The 24,911-nt window shown below is 44.4% G+C and overlaps 1 protein-coding gene across 11 annotated transcripts in view; it reads left to right on the top strand.

Annotated features, from left to right (window-relative positions):
* The window catches only part of RFFL (ring finger and FYVE like domain containing E3 ubiquitin protein ligase), a 77,395-nt gene that overhangs the window by 17,361 nt on the left and 35,123 nt on the right, over positions 1-24,911 (top strand). Inside the window, exon 1 of one of the 11 annotated variants that reach the window (XM_086360307.1) lies at positions 3,487-3,746. The exons of 5 other annotated variants lie outside the window; for them this stretch is intronic. The gene's annotated coding sequence lies outside the window, so the exon portion shown is untranslated. Of the gene's footprint in view, positions 1-3,486; positions 3,747-21,292; positions 21,478-24,911 lie in introns of those variants that run through there. 5 more of the 11 variants (XM_086360304.1, XM_086360308.1, XM_086360302.1 and 2 more) reach the window with 5 other exon arrangements.

Genomic DNA, 24,911 nt, shown 5'->3' with positions numbered 1-24,911 from the left:
CTGGGGCCTCCTTCCACTTCTGCTAATTCAGAGTATCTGAGAGACTGGATTGGGAAGTGATAACTTTTCAGTAAGCACCCCTGTTGATTCTCAAGTACCCCTAGAGTTGATTCTTAAGTATCCTAAAGTCCTCTTCATTTTTCATGCTTAATTTCTGTGATTTATTAGATGATTGCTATTTGGTTGACATTCATTGTCTTTTTTGAAGAGTAGGTACTCTAAAGAAAAAAAAAGGGGGGGAGTTATGAGATTCCTAAACATCCAGGATTAGAATTTGTCAATGTCTCTAATCATCAACAAAGTAGGAAAGCCACTGGTTCCTGGAAATTTTGGTTTATCAATTCACTGTCTTCTCAATCGGTAAAAGGATGTGGGGGAAAGAATAGAAGGATGGGGACATAAATAAGATTAATTTTGTTAAAAAGAGGAAATGTGCAGTATTACTTAGAACGCCAGAAATGGTGAAGCAGGTGAAAGGGGTGCGTGGAGAGGAAAGAGAAGGGTTTTGAAAAGATTCAAGTAGTTCGTAAACAGTAGACAATTTAAAACTTTAAACTGGATTTTAAATTTGTTGTTCGGTTGCTCAGTTGTGTCTGACTCTTTGGGACCCCATGAACCGCAACACGCCATGCTCTCCTGTCCTTTACTATCTCCCAAAGTTCGCTCAAAGACATGTCCAGTGAGTCGGTGATGCCATCCAACCATCTCATCTTCTGTCCTCCGCTTTTCCTCCTGCCTTCAATCTTTCCCAGCATCAGGGTCTTTTCTAATGAGTCGGCTCTTCCATCAGGTGGCCAAAGTGTTAGAGCCTCAGCGTCAGTCCTTCCAATGAATATTCAGAGTTGATTTCCTTTAGGATTGACTGGTTTGATCTCCTTGTAGTCCAAGGGACTCTCAAGAGTCTTCTCCAACACCACAGTTCAAAAGCATCAATTCTTCAGCAATCAGCTGCGGAATATTTGAATATATGCTTGTTGTAAAAAGAGCATTCAAACATTGATAAAGTTAAAATACCTCCTTGATTTGCTCCCATTTCAGTTCCCCTCTATATCTTTTTGTACATATTTGGTAACTTTCTATGGATTTGGAAGAGTACAGAATCCTAAGAAATGAGTATTTTAATTTCTTTTGACACCTGTTTGTTTAAAATGTTAAGATCTAAAAAAAAGAAAAACCCAAAGGTGGGCTATAAATGACATTACATATTTCTGTTCACATAAAACAATGGGTATGATGTTTGCACAGAGAGAGTGTGTGTGTATATGTACATACACACAAATGCATACATACACACATGCGTATATTAAATATCTCTTATGACTACACATCAGAAGTAAACCTGTAGTGCCTTGGGTGCTGAATTACTTGTTTGAGTTTTATTTTTTATTTATATATATACTTTTTTCCTCTGAGTTTTAGGATAGTATATTGAAAGAACTTAAGCACAAAGCCACAATTATCTTGCTTATTTCTCACACAGTCTCATATGCTCATTTTTTTTAAGATTTTTTTTTTTAATGTGCACCATTTTTTAAAAGTCTTTATTGCTTCTGTTTTATGTTTTGTTTCCTTGATCATGAAGCATGTGGGATCTTCACTCCCTGACCAGGGATCGAACCCATGCCCTCTGCACTGGATGGCCAGGGAGGTCCCCCAGTCTCACATTCTTAGAGTTTCCATTTAACCTTACAAAATCTCAAGTGCCTGAAGCTATTAGTTCAAATGTAGCATCTTTTTAAAGTTGTCCATCTGTAATTCTCAGCCTTTCCCGATTAAAAGAGGGAATGCGGATGGAGTGTGGTTATATTTGGGGGAACTGTTCAGAACTGTGCAGAATCCCACAGAGGGAAAGGGTAATCTGAAACGGCCCTCCTCACCTGCTGAGCGGTGCTTATCTTAGAATTAGGAAGTTCCCATGCTTCTGTTGCTCCTCACATCGTTTACATTTATTTCCTGGGCACAGAACCATCTGGACTTTCCCTTCCTCATTTAAAGTTTGCTAATATAGAGTGAGTCAGAAGCGTCTAACAATCCTCTGTCTTTGTTTCCGTATTTGTCTCTACTCTGTGTACCTTGAGAGCTGCTCCATCTTAGGATGTTTGTGACTTATCGTCAATGACAGAAATATGTTTTAAAGTGTGGTCCATGAGATAATGGCTGTCGGCTGCTGTAAAGATGCTTCTGTCATTGGAAAGACTAATTAACATACTGTAGGAAAACTTCTTTAAACACAGCTATTTTCTGAAAAAAGGAGAACACTGAGGGGGAGGAAATAAAGGAGGGAACATTTTATAAAACCTTCTAAAAGCCCAGCATGGTTATCCTGCTGGAATAATGTAATTAAGGGACATTGAGTTGGATAAATACCTTTTTTTTTTTTTTTTAACTAGCTCCGTGAAAAGGAATTGGATTAAATAGCATAGTTTTTGAAACCCTAATTCTGACAATCTACGTGTACATTTTAATGAATCCTAACGTTTACCGAAGGACAGACTGGACCGGCAGCTACAGAGTCGGTGCCTTGAGAGACCTACCTGACGGGATGAACAAGGCTAGGTGTGGTGGCTTTGAGAGTCCATGCTGAGGAATAGCTGATGACTGTGGGAAATTTGGAGCAGGGAACAGAAGGATCTGATGCGAACTCTAGTTTCTTTCTTGTCAAGTGAACACACAGGGGAAGCAAGGACTTCATCTTTTGTTTTCTTTGTCTAGCACCACTGCCAGTTCTAGCCTGTCAGGGCAAATTCAATAATAATTAATAGCTGTTGATGAGCCAGTTGTTCTAGAATCCATTTTTTTTTTTAATAAGCTGACCGATAAATGAGACTTGCCATAAATTTAAGGATTCTTTATTCTGTTAGAAGTGTTAATGTGATTTTCACAGCCTCTTATGGTTCCTTAAACATCTAGTAGGTGTGATGGTGGATAATTTAGCTTTAGCATAGAGAATATATGGCAGCTGATTAAACAACAATAACAACAACCCTCCCGTGTATCTGTGTTAATTAGAGAACATGAGTTGTCTCTGGAATCAGAGAGGTCAAAGAAGGCCTGGTGGGGAAGGAGCAACGAGCCTGGTCAGAACTGACAAAATTCACTCTAATGATTTGACCATCTAGCCCTGACTGGGCACGTTCCCTCAGTCCTCTGACCCAGATGCTCCAATTTGTAAACGTGAAGTGACTTCCTTATCAGCTTCTTGGGGTAATCTGCAGAATTTCAGTAATCTTGCTGTCCTGAGCCCCGAGGCTGTTTTCAGGTGAAATTTCAGAAGGTGACTGGCCACAGGAGCTTCCCTGATGATCAGCAGCTTGGGAATAGGTCCACCTGCCTCCTGATAACTAACTTTATATTTAAAAAAAGAATCAGTGGGGCACCTCTTCTTTTCTGGGTTGCAGTTGATTGCGGTTGGCTCAGGCTGAGTTGTTTGGGAAATAGTCTTGCCTGGCATGAGTCAGCACTGCCCTGGGTAAACCGCCTGCTCTGTTGCAATCTTGCTTACCAAAGATACGTCCCCAGGCAGCACCATTCACTGCCTGAAAGCCGCTGCTGTTGGCTCCCGAGATGATCTCATCTCAACGGGGCTCCGAAGACCTCAGCAGCGGCAGGAACCGGAGGCAGCTGGCTGGCTGCCCTGGCCATGTTTTGAAATAGGCAAAAGCAGGTAACCCCAGACTCTTTTCTCTTGAGTGTCACGAGCTAGACCGAGCTGCAGCAGAAACTGGAGTGAGCCTTAGTCTTCACATGTGAGTCAACGCCAGATTGATTTGGTTGTCTGAAAGTCAGTCCTTGAGCTCTTCGGAGGGGACGTGAGGGGAAAAGTTTCATTTTGTCTGGGATGTGGTTTTGGACCTAATAAGACCGTTTTTTATATAACCTCAGAGAAATAAAAAATGTTAGGTTTACAGTTTTATCTGTCTTTTGCTCTGGTATTCTCTGTTCTTTCTGTGTCTTGTAAGAAATAGTTTAGTCACAATAACCCATTGTTAGAGAGGGGCAGGCACATTTGCTTTTCTGCTTACTGACCGAGACTACTGAACTGTAGAGAACACGATCTTAGCAGGCCGTTTCCGACGTGTTAGGAAGAACCTCCCCTCTTCCCGCACTCTGTTCAGACTGCTGCCCGATTTCCTTCCTGTTCTTCACCTCTCAGCTTCATAGAGCTCCAGCCTCATCACTGGGCAGTAATCCATCCACCCCTTCAAGTTTGCCCCTGCTCCTTGCAGTTACCCCTGCAGGGTCTGTGTTCTCTTTTACTTCAGGCCTTTGCAAAAGCAAGCCCTCTCTGAGACACCCTGACCCAGCATAAGCCAGCCAACTGGCTCTAGCCTGGAAATCACTTCTGGGAAGTGATTTCTCCTCTTACTCACCAAGACTGGGTGAGTGCTCGGGAGAACCCTGTGTTTCCCTCCATCACAGGATATGTTTGAGAAGCAGCACCAATTTTGTTAGAATTATATCCAGTGTGCTTGGCACAGGTTCAGTTCTCAGGAAGGGGAGCGTGATCATGAACCTACACTGAGCTTCCTCAGCTCTGATCCTGTTAGCAGCTCTTTGTTTACTTTGACTTCTGTCCCCATCACCCTGTTTCTGTTTTCCTGAAGATTGCAAGGAAACTCCTAATTTCCAGACCCAGTGTCCTGGTCCTGATTTCAGCCTCCAGCTCACTTAATCTCTGCCTACCATTTGGCACTATCGAACCATTCTTTTTATCCCGCCCCCAGCAACCCTCTTCCTGTGGCTTTGAGGCTCCAGAGCATCCTTCCATTGTTTATTCTCATTTTCTTTTGGTTAGTCCATAAATGTCGAGATGCTCCAGGGCTCTGTCTTGGGTTTCTTTGCCCTCTTCTCCCGCCCGCTTCCTCTAAAGACCTCAGATAGGTCCATGAATTCAGCTGTCTGTCTTCGGTGTGCCTTACCAGCCCAGCTGTGTCTCCCAAACTTCAGATCCTTACTTCCAACTTGACAAGTCTTTTTTAAAAAATTTTTATTTGTTTTTAATTGGAGGATAATTGCCTTACAATATTGTGTTGGTTTCTGCCATGTACCAACATGAATCAGCCATAGGTATACGTGTGTCCCCTCGCTCTTGGACCTCCCTCCCATCTCCTACCCCATCCCATCTCTTCAGGTTGTCATGGAGTGCTGGCTTTGAGCTCCCTGCGTCTTATAGCAAATTTCCACTTGCTATCTAATTTTGCATACATAGTTTTCAGTGCTCTTCTCTCAGTTCGTCCTACCCTCTCCTTCCCTTCTTGTGTCCACAAATCTGTTCTCTATGTCTGCATCTCCATTGCTGCCCTGCAAATAGGTTTATCAGTACCATCTTTCTAGATTCCACATACATGCATTAATATACGATATTTGTCTTTCTGACTTATTTCATTCTGTATAACAGGCTCTAGGCTCATCCACCTTATTAGTTACTGAGTCAAGTGCGTTCCTTTTTATGACTAAGTAATAACCAGCTTGACAAATCTTGCCAGGCTCTGTCCAGCTGGGTCGTTCAAAGCTACCAGGGTCATTCAAAAGCCATTTTAAATTCAACACGTATAGAACAAGTCATTTTCTCCCCTCCCCAGTATGTTATCTGCTTATGTTGCTGTGTGTTTGAAGTCTGTTGATTATATGCACCAAACCTTCTTCTTTCATTCTCCTTATGCCTCACGTCTCTAAATATGCTAAGTCTATGGTTGCTCAACCCTTTCGATTATATCAGAGTGCTGTTTGATGTATGTCTTTTCTTCATTCCCCTGTACTGCTTTCATTTATCAGAGGTCAAAAACTAGATATTTTGTTTAACCAGCCCTGAAGCTTAAAATTTTGCGTGTGAACACTCTTAGGCAGGGCCTGCTCTCTGCCAGGGTTACGGATACTGCCCGCTCTTACACAATGAAGATGTCGCATTTTACATACTTTGCCTCTAGGAATTTGCTTCTGTAACTTCTGGTTCAGAGCTTTATCAGACCTTATGTGCATTTGTCATGTCACCCTGCATCTTCCTCTGCTCCAATACTTCTCATTTCTTGTTGCCAAAGTTGTGTTGCTGCTGCTGCTAAGTCGCTTCAGTCGTGTCCGACTCAGCCCAGCAGGCTCCGCCGTCCCTGGGATTCTCCAGGCAAGAACACTGGAGTGGGTTGCCATTTCCTCCTCCAGTGCATGAAAGTGAAAAGTGAAAGTGAAGTCGCTCAGTCGTGTCCAACCCTCAGCGACCCCATGGACTGCAGCCCACCAGGCTCCTCCATCCCTGGGATTTTCAAAGCAAGAGTACTGGAGTGGGGTGCCATTGCCTTCTATGAAAGTTGTGTTACTAAAGGCCAAATCTAATCTTTTTATTCTCAGGATGTCAGAGTGGCGTTGGGTCCCTGTTTCCTCCTTAGCTGGAGAGGTAAAATCCTTTACAGTTTGACTGTACCCTACCTGTTACTCTTGCTTGTTTTATTTTTAATTTTTAAAATTTATTTCCTTTTCCTTTTTTTACTCTTTGGCTGTACTCTGTAGCATGTGGGATCTTAGTTCCCCAACCAGGGATTGAACCAATACCCTCTGCATTAGAAGGCAGAGTCTTTCTTACCACTGGACCACCAGGGAAGTCTTAACTCTTACTTGTTTTATCTTCCTCCCTCTCCTTTTCCCGGCCATTTCTCCTTTCTCCAACCTCACTGACCTTTTAATTTTTCCAGTCCCTGATTATACCACGTCCTTCTAGGACACTGCTTTTTCCTAGGGGGTCCCTCCTTCTCTGACAGGCAAAGTTAGTCATCCCCTGGGAGACGTAGTTCATATGTTACACCTCCCCTGACTTCCTCTGGTAGAGTTCTTCCTTATTTGAACTTCTGCAGCAAAGCCTGTCTCTTCTGCTGGATTGTTGAATTCCTTCACTGAACCTGGTCCTTGACCTAAAACTTAGCATCGTCAGACAGTGGCTGAAGTAGATCCCCAAGGTCAAACCACTAGCCTAAACATCTTTATTAGACTTGGCAGTATTAGAAAATCCATAAGCTCTCTAGTTAGAAAGCGTGGTTTTGGTTCCTGTTTAATGAACTTGAGCCTATAGTGCCTGTTCTGTATATGTCACTTGGAACCCTCAGGTAACCATCCAAAATTTGAAGATTGATAGGACTTCCTGAAACCTAGTTCTGGATCATCACCTAAGTAGTATTGTACCTTACAGAATTATTCCCTTCTGTCATTTTATTTAATACCTATAAGACCCTGTGTTGGGAAGGCTTTATTATGCCTATTTTATCGGTGATTGTAAAGCTACTTCTGACATTGAAGCATACATTCATGTAAGACTCAGAGGGAAAACATGTTTTTACACTGCTGTAAGCACCTGGCTTCTCTCTTTATACTTAAATATACCTTGGGTTCTATAGAAAAGGTGGTTGTTGTTTAGTTGCTAAGTCATGTCCATATATGTGACTCCAGGGACTGTAGCCTGCCAGGCCCCTCTGTCCAGGCAAGAATACTGGAGTGGGTTGCCATTTTCTTCTCCAGGGGATCTTCCTGACCTAGGGATTGAACCCGTCTCCTGCATTGGCAGGTGTATTCTTTACCACTGCACCACCAGGGGAGCCCGGACAGAAAAAGAGCCTTTGCTCAATAGGTGAGTGCTGAAGGTCTTGTCCTTTTGTAAGGTCACTTTATCTTCAGGGTGGATGGAGGAGGTACCTAGAGCCTGCTTGGCCTTGAAGAGGCCTGGACCGTGGTCGGAGACCTTGTTCCAAAGGAATGGTACGCCCACTCCAGCCTCCCAAGCTTTTCTGTTGTGCTTCACGTATCTAGAATTTATTAAAATCTACTCAATAGTGGAGTGTCAGACCAGGTTGAGGAGTGAAGGGAGTCATCACAAAATGGGATAAGCTGAGTGTTAAGAACAGAAGGAGTTCCACATTAATTCCAGTAAATGATTATGTTTATTCACAACTTTTGGGGGACTAACATGCCATATGTGGGACTGTGGAATTTGATTATAAAAAGAGGAACCATCAGGGGCTGGGACATAACCTCTGGTCTATACTGGCATGTGGGATCCAATTTTGGTCCTCCCATACTTAAGAGAGGAATAAAAATAATTAAAAAGTTTTTTAAAAAGTCCTTATTGTTATATGTTAAAAAAAAAAAAGATTTTAGCCTAGAGAAGCAAGAACTGAGGGGTGGCTGATTACCATCTTCAAGTACAAGAATAGTTTTTGCCAGGAGGATTTTGATTAATTGGTCTTCTTGTACTTCAAAGATTTCAGAGGAAATGGGCTTCAATTGAAGGAGGAGTGATTTTAATGAATATGAGAAAGAGTTTCTTGATCATCAAAGTTGGGAAACCTTTGAATGACTGCTGAAAGAGCGTTGAATTTCTGACTGTCAATTATCCATGACTGTGTAACAGAGCGTCCTAAAACTTTTGGTGGCTTCAGATGACATTTTGTTTGTGATTCAGTGTGTTAGTAATTCAGAGGAGGAGGACGTACCGCTTTGCTCCACTGATGTGATCCAAGATGACTTCACTCACGTGTCTGGGCCTTGGTGCTGTTGGCTGCGACATTTTGGTTGTCCTCCGTGAGGTCCCTCTCTCTCACGGCCTCTCGTGATTCATTAATCCAGGCTGGGCAGCTTTTACATGTGCTGTTTGGCTTTCCAGGGGGCCACAGTGCAGCTGCAGGACCTCTTAAGGTCTAGGCCCATGTTTCATACAGAGACTTCTGCCCCATTTTTTTGGTCAAAGTAAGTCACACAATGTAGCCCACATCCAAGGGGAGGGGACATGGGCGCCACCTCTTACAGGGCAGAGTGTCAAAGTCACACTGCAGAAGGGCATGCAGCATGCTTGGGGTTATTGTGGTCACTTTTGGAAACAATTGACCACACTGACGTTATAGATTTTAAGTGAGATAATTATATCAATACATATTTATTGAGTAGGTAGTTTGGGCGTATACTTTACAAACTCGGCTGCGTGTCAGAGTCATCTGGGAGATTTTTATAAGCACAGTCTCCTTAGGTATCACACATGTGACTCAGCATCTGCTGCGGGTGTTCACACGTTCTGCGTCCTTTCTCTCAGGTAACTGTCAGTAAAATGAGGCTGGGGTGAGGGGAGGGAACAAGACTGATCGAGCAGGTGTAGCATATGAAGCAGAACGGCAGGTGGGGACTTCCCTGATGGTCCAGTGGCTAAGACGTCTGGCTCCCAATGCAGGAGCCCTGGTTTGATTCCTGGTCTGGGAACTAGAGCCCACATGCTGCAACTGAAGCTCCTACATGCCACAACTAAGACTTAGGGCAGCCACATAAACAGGGAAACGAAGAAGAAGCATGGCAGGCACCTTAAAACAGGCCTGCTGGTGTCCTCGTGCTTCTAGGGCTTGGCTGATGACAGCTTTGCCTGGCAGCCTCCACCTTCCAGGCTGGAGCCTGTGAATTACATCTCACTGAGTCAGCAGATCACCAAAGGAGTGTTTCTTGATGCCTCGCTTACGTTTTCTCAAAGTTCCTTTTCCTTCATAGCACTTTCTCCTTCATAGCAATTCCTAGTTTATAATGAAATATTTGTGTGATTATTTGACTGGTATATAATAGATAAATGTAGGTCTGCTTTGCTTTCCAGTATCTTAACATAGTGTCTGTCTCATAAAAGGTACTCAGTAACTATTTGTTGAATGAATAAGTGGTTGATTGAAAACGTGAATGAATGGAGTGAGATTTGAATTTGGTTTTCATGGGTGATTAGAATTTTGGACAGGTGTAGCAAACGAATGGGAAATTCACATTCCTGAAGCAGAAATTGTGGGTTGTGTTACCCATATAATTTCAGAAGATTGGAGGAACTTGTTTGGGAAAGATGAAGGGTTTGGTTTTGAGTGTCCTTGGTGTGCTAGATTTGAGGTCTGGCTGTCGAGCAGGCATTTGGAAATTGCTGCTAACACTGAAGGGTGAGATTGAGTCCAGATACTTGGATTTGGAGTTGTCTGACTAAGACGGAGGAATCTGTCCACCAGATACTTAGTGAGCTTCCACCGTGTGCCAGCAACAGCGTTGTCGGGAGGGTGAGCTGAAGCCTGACCGATAAGGAGCCGACTTTGTGAAGAGCTCTGGAGGATGCTCCTGGCAGGAGAGGAGCCACAGTAACACATGAAATTTTTTTTTTTTTGAAGGAGTCAAAATAAAAGGAGACCACCAAGGGTCTAGAGAGAGGTGGACAGGAGTGATGGCAGGTAAAGAGGGTGGCTGTGTGTGTCAGTTGCTCAGTTGTGTCCGACTCTTTGCCAGCCCCATGTAGCCTGCTCCTCTGTCCATGGGATTCTCCAGGCAAGAATACTGGGGTGGGCTGCCATTTCCTTCTTCAGGGAATCTTCCCGACCCAGGGATCGAACCCAGGTCTCCCACACTGGAGGCAGACTGGTTTGAGCCACCAGGGAAGCCCTGATGGGAGTGGGCAGCATGAGGTAAAGTGGGAGAGGCAGGCAGGGCCCAGATCACCTGGGGCCTCTGTGGGCCACATAGGGAGTCTAGGCTTTACAAGAGGGCACGGTGGCTTTCAAGCAGGAGAGTAACAGTATTTTATATTTTATTTATTTTTCCAGAATACATATTTTAAAAGGGAAGTTTACCTTGACTACTGTGTGGAGAATAGAGTGGCAAAGAGGGTGCTAGGGTCTTCCCTGGTGGCGTAGTGGTTAAGAATTGGCCTGCCAATGCAGGGGACGAAGGAACTAACGTCCCACACGCTGATGGGCAACTAAGCCCCCGTGTAGTGACTGAGACTCGACTCAGCCAAGAAGAAATGAATAAACAAATATAAAAAACCAAACAACAACAACACGAAGGGGTCAGTGAGGAGGAGTTTGCTCTAGTTCTTGAGAAAGATAATGACGTGTAAGACAGGGTCTGGCCATGGACACAGGTGGGATGTTTGCAGGATATATTTTAAAAGTAAATCCAATAGCGTTCACTAGAGAAGGAAAGCAAGAATGGTTAGTGCAGAGCCCCAGGGGACATTCAGGGGACAAAAGGAGGAGCCAGGGAAGGACAGGGAGGAAAATGGGTCTTCAAAGGAGAGCCAGACTATTGTGTTTTCAGTGGGAACCAAAGGGAAGAAGAAGCTAGGTCATTGGTAACTGGGAGGTTGTCGAGGTTTGATGTAGGAAAAAGCCATGCATTTAGTCATCACAAGATCATTGATGACCTTGGAGAAAGGGCTTTTAGCAGAGAGGAGCAGAGTTCATGAACAACTGTGTGATGTGGAAGTTAAGTGGAGCACCATCTGTTCTGGGGGAAGCTGGGGATTGAAGAGGAAGAGAGACTGAACTGAGAGCTCACTTTGTGCAAGCGTGTGTGTAGAGAGCAGTGTGTGTGTAGAGGCAGGCTTTCCAACATCTATGATGGACCAGTATTTACTGGGCATGTATTCTGTGTCGTTCACGGTGCTGGGAGCTACACCAAGTCTATTCTGTTTACCTTTGTCTCAAAACAATTTCCATAGAAGTATGGTGATCTCCAAGATCAATTTCCAAATTCTTCAGACAGATATAACCTTCCTTTGGAGTATGGGAAGAAATTATTAGAGCTAAGTTTTTCTATATTTTTATCTTAGCTTTTGAAATTTCTTTTCAGTATTATGCTTTAGATAGAACACTGTTTGTGTAGTGCTGTTGATCAGTTGCTAAGCTGTGTCTGACTCTTTGTGACCCCATGGACTGCACCATCTCCCGGAGTTTGCTCAAGCTCATGTCCATTGAGTCGGTGATGTCATCCAACCATCTCATCTTCTGCCACCCACTTCTCTTCCTGCCTTCAATCTTTTCCAACACCAGGGAAAGATGTTTTCCCAACTCTTTTCCAGTGAATTGGCTCTTTGTATCAGGTGGCCAGAGTACTGGAGCTTCGGCTTCAGCATCAGTCCTTCCAGTGAACATTCAGTACTGATTTCCTTTAGGATTGATTGGTTTGATCTCCTCGCAGTCCAAGGGACTCTCAAAAGTCTTCTCCAGCCCCACAATTTGAAAGCATCAATTCTTCGGCGATCAACTGAAAGAAAGAATTGAAAACATCAATTCTTCTTTATGGTCCAACTCTCACATGTTTACATGACTACTAGAGAAACCTTAGCTTTGACTATACATACCTTTGTCAGCAAAGTGATGTCTTTGCTTTTTAATACGTTCGCTACATTTGTCATAGCTTTCCTTTCAAGTAACAAGAGTCTTTTAATTTCATAGCAGCAGTCACTGTCCGCAGTGATTTTGGAGCCCAAGAAAGCTTCCACTTTTTCCTCTTCTATTTGCCGTGAAGTGCTGGGACCAGATGCCATGATCTTAGTTTTTTTGAAAATTGAGTTTCAAGCCAGCTTTTTCACTCTCCTCTTTCACCCTCATCAAGAAGCTGTTCAGTTCCTCTTCATTTTCTGCCATGTCATCTGCGTATCTGAGGTTGTTGTTATTCTTTCTGGCAATCGTAATTCAAGCCTGTGATTCATCCAGCCTGGCATTTCCCATGATGTACTCTGCATATAAGGTAAATAAACAGAGTGACAATATACACCATGATGTACTACTTTCCCAGTTTGGAACCAGTCAGTTGTTCAACGTCCGGTTCCTAACTCTTGCTTCTTGACCTGCATACAGATTTCTTAGGAGACAGGTAAGGTGGTCTGGTATTCCCCTTTCTTTAAGAATTTTCCACAGTTTGTTGTGATCCACACAAAGGCTTTACCGTAGTCTATGGAGCAGAAGTAGATGTTTTTCTGAAATTCCCTTGCTTTCTCTACAATCCAAACAAATGTTAGCAATTTGATCTCTAGTTCCTCTGCCTTTTCGAAACTCAGCTTGTACATCTGGAAGTTCTTGGTTCATGTACCCCTGAAGCCTAGCTTGAAGGCTTTTGAGCATAACTGTACTAACACATGAAATGACCACACTTGTACGGTAGTTTGAACATTCTTTGGCACTGCCCTTTTTTGGGATTGGGATGAAAACTGACCTTGTCCAGTCCTGTGGCCATTGCTGTTTTCCAAATTTGTTGACATATTGAGTGCAGCACTTTTATAGCATCATCTTTTAGGATTTTAAATAGCTCAGCTGGAATTCATCACTTCCAATAGCTTTGTATATAGTAATACTTCCTAAGGCCTACTTGGCTTCACATATCAAGATGTCTGGCTCTAGGTGAGTGACGACACCAATGACCCAGACCCACACATCTGGGTCATTAAGAGCTTTTTCGTACAATTCTTGTCTAATTTGCTGTTAAATATAAATATATTGGAGATGTGCTAAATTTTTTTTTTTTTAATCAGTGGTCAAAAATGGTGGATTCTACTGGTCTGGTGATTGAGATGTAAAGAAAAGAAAAGGTAGAGAGAAGGATGGGAAATTAACATGCCAATTAGGCTACACAGTGTTTTAAACCTCTTAAAAACCCTGTGAAGTTATTTCCCCTATTTTACAGACAGGAAAATGAAGTCTAGAGAAATTAACTTGCCCTAGATCACACAAGTTCAGTGATAGAACTGGAATTTGAAACTGGATCTGTTTTACTTAAAAGCCTTATCACTTCCCTTATTCTCCCCGCTCTTTTTCTGCTTACTGCTTTTTCATATTTTTCCATTTAAAGCTGACAGTGATTCTACAAGGAACAGATTAAAATAACTATTCTGCAGTTTGAGGAATCTGAGGCTTCAGATGAACTCCTGACCCCAGCGTTCTCCACTGTACCACCATTGACTCTCCAGTGGATGGGACCCAGCTGAATTATTTTGGTGAAGTAGAAGAGGAGACTTCTGGTTATCTGACAAAGAAAGAGTGGAAGAGGGCATAGGGGTTGGAAGATACTTAGACAAAGGAGAAAAGAGTAATGGTTTCCATATTTTGAGCTCTTACTGTGTTGTTAAGGCTTTGGGTTCATTACCTCATTTAGGTCCTACATTTTATAGATCTGAAAGATGAAGTTTAGGGAAGCTAAGCACCTCAGCTGAGGCCGCACAGGAAGACTTTGAGTTCTGTCTGATTCCAGGTCCCATGTCCTAAATCCTGCATGGCTTTGCTCTTCAGAGAGATGCTATGAGACATCAACTAGAGATGAATAAAGATTTCCAAGCCCAAGGATGGCTTGGTCCCAGTTGTATGAACTTGTTGGAAACCCGGTAAATAAAGTCTTCTGACTTTTCTGTAACATTTGGTAGCTCGGGTGTGGAGAGATTGAGGAAAGGAAGGGGATGAAAGGGGTAGAATAAGAATTCAGTAAATTGGAAGAGGGCCTCAGAATATGGGAATGGCAGATCAAAATGGATCTAAGAAAAGTTGTATTTGAAGTTCATTGTTATGACAAATATTTATCGTGGTTCTGTTTGATGCACAGCATTTTGGGATGTAGAGCAAAAGAATGCAGAGATGGATAAGATCGGATAAGATAGGCTCTGTGACCTGTAGAAGGTTAGAGAGGGAGATGGATAAAGTGTTTCGCCACAGTGTGTGATTAGAGGGTGTGCGAGAGGTGGAAGGCAAGGAGAGGTGTGGGAGCGTATTGTCCAGGTTGGCTCATTATAGATTGGAGGTGGCATCATGCAGGACTGGCCTGCTGAGCTCCATGTAGCATCTCAGGAAGCCGTCTGAGGGTTTTGGGCATTACAATTTAGGTCTGGTTCTCCTAAATGGATTTCGTTTTGTACCTGGAAATGATCAGGATTTTGGAGACAGGGTTGTGTTCAGGCTTGAGTGACTGAGCTCAGAGGGGTGGTGGTGGTTTAGTCGTTAAGTCGTGTCCGACTCTTACAACCCCATGGACTGTAGCCCGTCAGGCTCTTCTGTCCATGGGATTCTCCAGGCAAGAATACTGTAGTGGGTTCCATTTCCTTCTCCAGGGGATCTTTCCCACACAGGAACTGAACCTGGGTCTCCTGCATTATAGGCAGATTCTTTACCAACTGAGCTATGAGGAAATGTGGAATGCCAATTTTTATTTTGAAGTGGATTCCTTTTCTGTTGACTGGATCCTGGATTTGTCTGGGACATTGCTGTTCAATATCAAGAGATCTGAAAACTGATGTTTAATAATAGCAGGCTTGCTTTCGTGGGCATGGACTAATGTGATAGGATAGTTGGTAGGAGAGAGCACAGTTACAAAAAAGCTGAGATTCTTGATAGTGCGCTGTGTGCCAGGTAGCACCCCAAATGCTTTGCCTGAAGGAGGACATTTAACTCTCTCAGTGATCCTCCGGCAAAGGAGACACAGTTATCCTCAGTTTACAGAGGAAACCAAGGTTCTGTTCAAACTGGTAAGAGGCTGAACTGAGGTTGGAACCAAGGCCCTCTGACTCCAAAAACTCATACCCCTGTTGCTGTTGTTCAGTTGCTAAGTTGTGTCTGACTCTTTGCTACTCCATAGCCTGCAGCACGCCAAGCTTCCCTGTCCTTCACTATCCCCCAGAGTTTGCTCAAATTCATGTCCATTGAGTCAGTGATGCTATCTGACCCATACCCATAACTGCTGCTATATGCTGTTTCCATTAAGCTTCATGAAAGACCTTGTCCCACTGCAGAGAGGATGGTGTGTTAGCTTACTGCAGTATTTCTCTGCCTTGCTTGGTTCTGAGTCAGTGTGGCCCCTTCTATTTTTTTCTAGGTTCCTTTGTTGACCACATTTTGATGTGACCGTATTCTTGGTTTAAATATATGAATGCCATCATCCAAGCCTTTCTACCCTCCTTTCTTCTTTGCTTTTGGTTTGGAAGACATTGCATCTCTTTGGAGGGACTTCAGGTATCGGCACACATTGATTTTGTGATGAGTTTATTATCTTAATTTTACGGGTTAAATTATGGGATTCCTTGAGCTCCAGTCCCCGCTCCCGTCCCTTCTCCACTGGGTTTAAGTTCAAATTCTGAGTCTGATTTTGGAATACTCGGTTTGGCTCCAATCCAGCTGTCCAGTTGAGCCCCGGCTCTCTGGATCATTTAGCTATTATTATTACTACCATCTCTCCCTTCATGGCCACTTACGTCTCTAATCAAATCTAGTTACTCACCGAAACTGTGTCCTTGATTTCCTATTTGCGTGCCCTTGTTTCTGTGGTGTTTTCAGCTTGAAATGTCATTCTTCCTATGAAGCCTTGTCTTATCTCTCCCTGGGCGTAATCATTTCCTCCTCTGAGCCTCACAGTGGAGGATTCTTTTATATCTCCTTTATGGCACAGCACACTTTATGCCGTATATTTCAGTTGTTTGTGTACATGCCTTTCTGTCTCCTGCTAGACCATAACATCGTTGAGCAGGTCTATCTGGTTGACCTTTGTTTCTCCTCTAGACTCTAGTTCTGCTCCCTGCACATGGTAGGCAGTGGATATCTGTTGGATAAATGGATAAGCAGAATTTCAGATTTAAGAAAAAAGCTCACTGGTGTAGCTTTTTTCCCTCTTGCTTGCTTTTCTTCTTCCTTTGCTTTCCTTCTTTCTTTCTTTGCACTGACTCACCGAACTTGTGTTCGCCACTCCCTTTTCTTACCCAGATTTGCCTAATTCTTTCTCCATTAGCAGTCACTGTGTGGGAGGGAGTACCACATGTTGTTGGTCAGTTTTCTCCATCCTTTGTGGCTCCAGATTCTCTCCAGGAATCCTATGACCAACATGGGAACCAAGTGGTGATTACATTCTGATCTTAATGAAAAGACCATGTGTAAAGAAGAGTCCTCAAGGTTTGTTAATATATGGCTTTCAAGTGGAAAACTTTCTGATATCTATTTCAAGGGAATGGGATAAAAAGTCCTTGGGTGCTCAGGAGGTAGATCAAGGTGTATATTCACACTGTGGGGTATGGGATGTTAGAGGATCTTGTTGACCAAGGGAATAATGCAGGAAGCCACAGAATCTTCTGCTGTTACTGATGAATCCCTGCATTTTTTCCACAGCTGGAAGAGACATTAGAGATGAATGTAGTGCAGTTGTCCTCTTTTCCAGATGGAAAAGCAGACGCAAAGACGCTAAATGACTCGTCCATAAAAACTGGGGTATTCGTTGTCCAGCGTTTATTCCCAACGCTGAATGTGGCTTGGGGGAACCACGGGCTCTTTGAAAACAGTGGAAGTTTGGCTTGAAGTGGAGGCTCTGGGTCTCTGAAACTGAAGGCTTCTGCAGTGCTGAAAAGTAGATTGAGGTTGGTAGCAGATTGGATCAGGGACCAAGTTCACCTGAAGGGTCCTGTTAACTGTTGCGATCGCTCGGCGAGGTTCCCTTCTGAGAATCAGTTCACTGGGGACTGGCCGACAGAGAGCTGCTCCTTTGACATTTGAAAAGAAGCCAAAAAATAAATAAATAAATAAATGAAAAGAAAAGAAACCAATGTTTAATAATGAAAACATCTCCAAGTTTTCTTGTTCTTTTTCCCAGCCCTCACATCCTAAGTTTCGTTCCAGGCTTACTTTTCTTATCTCAGCACTATTTGTGTTAAGTTTTTATTGTTTACTCCAAGTCAGATGTCAGTATGAAGAAGCCTGGGGAATCCAGGAAGTGCCTGAGAGGCTGATGATGGGTTTGGGATGCTTTTTAGGTGCATCTTTCACCCGACTCCTAGAACTGTGTATTCTGTTGTCACTGAAATGCTGTCCAGTGAACCAGTGGTTTGGCAGATATGAAAGGTTACCCATTTGTGGCTAGGGAGCAGCCCTGTAAAGCGATCAGATGGCCCAGAACAGGAAGTCAAGTGCAAACAGGATGTGCTTGTCTTTACTGTGACTTGTACGCCTACATTTTGAAGCTTGGTGTGGTTAGTAAGTCAAGAGATGAGCTTGGCTGAAGAGTCTCTGTTTCTGCTTTGAAAAGGAGCTAAGGCAACAAGACCTATACTGCCCTTGCCTTAATAGAGGTGCAGATCTTTTTTTTTCTGGGGATCAGGTCACTCTTCCCGGCACATGTGGTTCTTCCTAGCCTACACCATATTGCATCTGTGTTTTACAAAATGAAACCCCTGAATTGACTGCTGATCTGTTACTTTTGATAGATGTGAGATTCACGCTGTATTTGGTTATTTATTTTTTGATAACAATAGGAAATTTTAGCCTCTAAGTCACTTTTTAAATTACAGGTTCTTTTTATTGAATTCCAGGATTTCTAAATCTCCTTTTGAGTGTTTCCTGAGTTAGGTAGTTTACAAATAACCGCAGGGTCTTTTTAGTCTTTCAAAATTTCCTTGAATGTGGAGGCTGGATCTAATTGTAACTGCTGAACTGTTTTACACCTCAGCAAGTTTCTGGAATAATTTGCTTGGGGGTCACTCAGCTGGTAAACAATCTTCAGAACTCCTGTTTTTTGACTCCCCATTCCTCATTGCTTCCCACTGTGGAATCTGCTTTATTATGTCTCTCGGGGTCTTTGTGGATTATTAAAAAATGCTTGAGTTATTTTAGAACAGCACCATTTTGGTGAACTCATGAGTTCAGGGCAGGTGAAGCTTTGGGTAATATTATTTTGTGTAACCTGTATCCTTTCCACATTGCAAAGAAGACTGTTCTGGTACTTTGTATTGATAATACAAAGGAGCAGATGGATAAAAGTAGCAGCACATCCCAACATCCATGAAAGCAGCATCTCTTCCTGGTATCGGGATGGGTGTCTGTTTTCCTGAATCTGTCAAGGAGTGGTGAACACGAGGCAGTTTGCACTGTGTTGTGGGATATATAGGCAAAGAGTGAGACCTGAAGGCCGGGGAAGCGCAGGTTTTCTTCACAAGGAGATAGTGTGCAGTGAATACAAGGTTTTCTTTGTGGTCCTAGGTGAACTAGAAATCTCCATTTCTGCTTCTTGGCATAGATACTGGGCATTTCACATCCCAGAGTGAGCAGACAACATTTCAGAAAGTCGGCATAATTTTCAGATTGAGACTATATACATCGAACCACCCAAAGGTCTTAAGGAGTTAGTCTGAATTCGTCCTGCCTTTGTCCCCAAGTCCCATCTGACTTGAGTGCAGCACACAGTTGCAGAGCACCCAGCTGGGGGACCAGAAGTGTGTATCTTCCAATCCTCTCTGAATTTGGTTAACTGAGAGGCGTTGAGGAGCTAAGGGAGAAAAGTCTAAGCTGTCTCTGGGCTTTGGGGAAAATTGATAAATTCATTAGCAATGGGGTTGAATTGGAAGGAATGTAGCAGTGTAGGGCTGCACTTTAGATGGTCTTTGCAGGTAGCTCAGTGGTGAGGAATCTGCCTACCAATACAAGGAGATGCAGGAGACGTGGGTTTGATTCCTGGATCGGGAAGATCTCCTGGAGTAGGAAATGGCAACCCACTCCAGTATTCTTGCCTGGGAAATCCCCTGGACAGAGGAGCCTGATGGGCTGCAGTCTGTAGGGTTTTGAAGGGTGACTAAGCAGGCTGGCAGGCACTTCTGGTAAACCACTTCTGACCACCTTGGAGACAGTTCTTCAGGGATTATAAATTAAGAGCTGGTGGGAGGGAACTGGAGTCATTTAGTTCTTAGAGGATCTTTGGAAGACTAGATTAAGCCCTATTAAAGGTATCTGTTTGTTTTTTGAAGTAGGGGATATAGCAGATAAACTGTCACAAGTAACCTTAGAGTTTCTTTAAATTATTTTAGTGAGCACCTATTATGTACTAGGTCCAGTGTAAATGCTTGTTATTTTAGTCCTTTCAGTTACCGTTTCAGTGAAGCAGGTTCTGTTGTTCTTGAGGAAATGAAGGTTTGAAGAAAGTATGGAGGAATCTAGAGTCTTTGTTCTTTCCACGCCCAGTACATTTGGTCACATCAAGTACATCATTTTGATCCCAGACAGGATCCCTGTTTGGAGGCTGTGGCTTTCCCCAGGGCACAGGAGGCTACAAACCCCCTCAACTGGTCCCTCCCACTGTGTATGTTTTTCAGCTCAGTTACCAGGTAGTCAGTCCCAGTATCTAGTGAAAGCAACTTCTTCAGTCAGAAGGTGCGGAACAGCTTGTCTGGTAAATCTGTCCCCTGCACTGAGAGAACAGGGAGAAGCAGAGTCTTCTTCATCTTGGTGGTCTTCCTCGTCAGTTTTGATGGGAAAAAGGATCCTCAGTAATTAAACTGCAGATCCGTTTATTCTGTTTTCAGTGTTGTCAAAGACTTCACTCTGCACTGCTTTCTTCCCTGACTGACTCGCCCTTCGGGGCAGAATGCAGGGGCAGAAAAGAAATGCGCAGGTTTCTCCGTCGCACCATTCAGCCTGTCGTCTCTCCTGAAAGCCGGGCGAAGCAGCAGCCATCTAATCGGTCAGACCCCGAGGGTGCTATTTTGGCGCAGCTCCATTGGTTAGAATTACTTTCCCCTGAACTTCAGAGCAGATGCTGAGGTCCCTCTGCAGATATGTGTCATCCACTAGTTGGAACCAGGGAGTTTCCAGGAACATTTATAACTTGTGGTTATTATGTATGTTTTTCAGTTGTTTACAACAAACAGTTACCACTTCAGAAAAAGAGCTCATTTGTTACTGGTGGAAAGTGAAATCCCTCTCCTTCTTCCCTTCTTGTTGTCATTGTAACCCTTTCTCCCCCTTCGACCCTGTGCTGTTCTGGTTCTTACCTGCCTTTTGTCCTCTTTCTGTCCCACCTGGCACAGGCTGTGCGCTCAGTAGCGACAGGCAGAGGTCTGCTTGGACTGTGTCTGGTCAAAGTCTGTCTCATTTCTCTTCTGTGTTATCTTCTCCATGTGCTCTTTTCATCTTCCTGTGTATTCTTTGCAGCTCCATTGCAGCACCGTTTCAGACCACAGCCTCCAGGAGGGCACTGATGCCTTCTTTGCCTTCGGATGCAGGGGCGGGATGGAAGTGAAGAATGTGTCCATCTTCCAGGCTCTCCCTTTCTGGTTTTTTAATGCTGTAATAACTGCCAGTTGTAACATTTTTCTATTACTTTTCGAAGGTCAGTCTGTTCCCGTTCTTTTTTCTTTTTTTCAAGCAATCTTAGCAGACGCCTAAATTATCTTCAGGATGTGTGAGGCAGGCACGTTATCACGAGAGCTTTCCTTAAAGGGACTGCTGTGGTTCTATGGGTTGAAAACCCATCATTTGCTCACCACCCTGGAATTATTATGGTGGAGTTTTCAGGAGCGAATGTTTGTCCCTTCCCCCCAGCTTTGAGAGCCCTGATGCTGTTATCATTAGTCAGACTTCAACAAATACCTGATGATCACATTTGCCTGGCACTGAGGCTGGAAATAAAGCTATAAAGTGACTTGCTTTTGTTTCCTGTTTCACTTTCTGCTCCCTAACCATGGGAGACGGACACTCTAGAAAGAATCATACAAACCGTCAGCCAGGTGCTTCGACGCGGCATTGCCGCAACGCTCACCCTCTGAGAATGTACTCGCCGTGTCGTGTGGGGACCATGCCAGGTTTTGTCCTTTTGGGATCACTAGCAGCTGGACGAGGGCTGAGCAGATGAATGTGTGACAGTTGTCAGGAGGCGTTCAAGACTCTGTGAGAGCACAGACGGGGCCCAGAAGGTTCCCCTGAGGAAGTAAGTGCCGCTGGAGGAGGCAGGGTGGGAGCAGGGTCACTGGGGCTGAGAGAGGAGCTGGGGGGAGGTTCCTGAGGCCGCAGTAAGCTTGGCGTTTGGGGGACTGAAGGCATAGCAGGGTAGCTGGGCCCCAGAGCACCAATGACTGATTTTCATTTATTCAGTGGTTACCAGTGAAAGCACTTCTTAAAAGGGAAGATGATAGAGCATTGGTTGTAGTTGAGACAGTTAAGTCAGAAAGCCCTCTCTCCTCTACGGGAACAGCACAGGTGGGCAAGAGTAGAAACTGAAACACATTCCAAATGTCAAGGAAGAGCTTTATCTTCAGGAAGTGGATGTCTGCGTGACGCAGTGGTGCCCAGAGGTGGTAGTGAGCAGGAAATGAAGATGACTTTCTGGACGTGTGAATTAAAATTCTGGCTTCCCAGGGAGGGTTTTTCTGTCTGCGGTGCCTCTCACAAGGCCCTCAAGTGTTGAAGCTTGCCTTGGTGCGTAGGTTCCCCTTTGGGCGTCCCTGGAGCGGGGCAGGATTTGGTGTGATGGACTTCTCCCCGCCGCCCCCTTGAGAGGCTGTCCATGATCTCCTCCCGGCCGACCGTTGGTTGATGTTCCCCTCCCTCTCCCAGTGCACAGGCCCTTGAAGCCCTGCTGCTCCGGGTAGGGGATGTGGATGGTGAGAGCAGCCCCTCACCCCACTTTCTGTAGGACCACAGAGGACTCAGAGAACCCGAACTTAAATCCGGTCGCTGTCTCTTGGTGCTACCCTGGTCCCTCTCGACCCCAGTGTTCATTTACAAAATGAGCATTTCAGTTCTGATGTTTTTGGCTGCATTATTGTATTAAATGAGACACTAGATGGAAATATAACAACTCACTTGGCTCATGTTAAGTATTCTGTAGTGTTTTTACCTTTTCCTTAAAAAATAAACATTTCTAGGATCATCTGAGGAGGGACTTCAGGAGCCTCAAATCTGAATGCCTCCCCCTAGCTTTCCCCTTGCCTGTGCCTCAAATAACAGCACAGGCGATTCTCTCTCCCACCCAAGCTTTTTTTTTTTTTTTTTGCTGTGTGGTGCTGGCATGCAGGATCTTAGTTCCCTGACCAGGGATTGAACTTGTGCCTTCAGCAGTGAAAGCGCCGAGTCCTAACCACTGGACCACCAGGGAATCCCCTCACGGAAGCTTCGATCATTTTTGTATTGAAGCGTAATACGGGGATTGGAGGAGAGGGGAGCCAGACCCAGGTGCCTTGAAAGGACGTCTCGGTGTGGATGCAGGCTCCGGAAATGGTCTGGAGAGAGGCACACACTCGATCCCCGTTAGTTCTGTGCCTTATTCTGGTGTCTGCCATTCAGTGAACGGCTAATGCTGCCTTCCGTGCAAAACTGAAAGCCCAGTAAAGTCTGCTCCTTCCGTACTGAGCACCTACTCTGTGTCCAGCCCGGGAGGTTCAGGCGAGTGTATCCATTGCAGTGACATTCGGAGAAGCAGCTTCCTCCAGCTCCTTCCTTTCCTCACTGCTAGGGTTTAAGGTCAAGTCTGACTGAGTCTGGGCTTCCCAGGTGGCCCAGTGGTATAGAATCTGCCTGCCAATGAGGGAGATGCAGGAGATATAGGTTCGATCCCTGGGTCAAGAAGATTACCCCCAGAGAAGGAAATGGCAACCCACTCCAGTATTCTTGCCTGGAAAATGCCATGGACAGAGGAGCCTGGAGGGCTACGGTTCATGGGGTCGCAAAGAGTCGAACACGAGTGAGCATGCGTGTACACACTGACTGAGCCTAAAACCAAAGTAAACATAGTTGGTAACTTCATTTTTTTCATATATATACTTTTACTCTTCTATTTTCTAAAAATTCAGCCTGAAAGGAAAATCTTATTTAGGAAATGCATTTTCTGTTACCCACATCCAAAGGACTGCCTTGGAGGATGGAAGACCCGCATTAGCTTTGGAAATGTTCCAGCCTTGAAGTCTCTGCTGTTTATGTCCAGCCCGTACACCACCTCAGCAGAGTAGTTGCTCCCGTTCAGGTCTTGGAGTTCTAAAGTTGCACAGGATACTTGTCTCCTCTGTGACTTAGGTGTTCTGAGTTCTTCATTCTGAAATAAACATCTCAGAGACAGTCCCAGTACCACAGAGAACATGCTTCCTTATCCCATACCCACCAAGGGAGACCAGTCTGTAGTGTGGTGAACCCGCAGGCTGCCTGCTTACAAGGGCCACGCCGCCCTACTTTATGCTCATTGTGTTGTCACAGCATTTTAAATCTTCCCCTTCTGGGACAGACCCCGGTCAGGCAGGTTTCCTGGAAAATTCCACTCGCAACTCCAAGATCCTGTTTTTTTTACATTAAACAGTTTTTGAGGGAATTTACGTTTCTTTCCACACTAACTTCTTTTTAAAACTTAGCAGCCTTCCAAGCTGAGAGATGATTTTAAACTTTAGGTGAGTTCTCCAGATAATGATTATGTCTTTGTTGTGTGGGTGATGTGATCAGCTGTGTCAGAGGCCCTGTCCAGCCCAGTCCCTTGGGCCGTGGGGAACTCGGGCTTTGTGTGACCAGAGGGGGTGAGGGACATTGGGTTTGCCAGCCAATAATCGCCATTGAACAGCCCGGCTGTTGCCATTTTACACTCGTAATGACGTATAGTTTAATGACCATTTATTTTGTTTTGCTGTTTGTGGAGCACGTACTGTAGGTTGGGCATTTGGTTATTTCTCATCCTTGTAGTTACCAGCAGGGGAGGTGTTACCCATCTCATACAGGTGAGAAAACGGACTCAGAAAACTTACGGAGCTTGTCCAAGGCAAGCTACCTTTTTGTTGTTGTTTCTTTTTTAAGAAAAATTACTTATTTTTTGGTTACACTGGGTCTTCATTGCTACACTCGGGCTTCCTCTAGTTGCAGAGAGCAGGGACGACTCTCCAGGTGTATGCGTGGGCTTCTCATCGCAGTGGCTTCTCTTATTGAGAAGCACAGGCTCTAGGCACGCGGGCTTTAGTAGTTGTGGTGTACAGGCTTGGTTGCTCTGAGGCTGTGGAATCTTCATGGACCAGAGATCTAACCCATCTCCCCTGCACTGGCAGGTGGATTCTTATCCAGTGTATCCACCAGGGAAGTCCTGTTTCTTTTTTGCTTTTTAGTTTCTTTGCCACACCGTGCAGCATGTGGGATCTAGTTCCTCGAGCAGGGATCGAACCCGTGCCCCCTGCAGTGGAAGTGTGGTGTCTTAACCACTGGACTGCCAGGGAAGTCCCATGAGAGTGAAAGTTGCTGTGTTGTGTCCGACTCTTTGCGACCCCATGGACTATGGGGTCTACAGTCCATGGAATTCTCCAGGCCAGAATACTGAGTGGGTAGCTGTTCCTTCTCCAGGGGATCTTCCCAACCCAGGGATAGAACCCAGGTCTCCTGCAGTGTGGGTGGATTCTT

The sequence above is a fragment of the Bos grunniens genome, chromosome 19 (genome assembly GCF_055505025.1).
Source record: "Bos grunniens cultivar Pamir isolate PY7600 chromosome 19, Bosgru_T2T1.0, whole genome shotgun sequence".
NCBI lineage: Eukaryota > Metazoa > Chordata > Mammalia > Artiodactyla > Bovidae > Bos > Bos grunniens.
The sequence above is the reverse complement of the archived record's forward strand: the minus strand, read 5'-3'. Positions and strand labels throughout refer to the sequence as shown.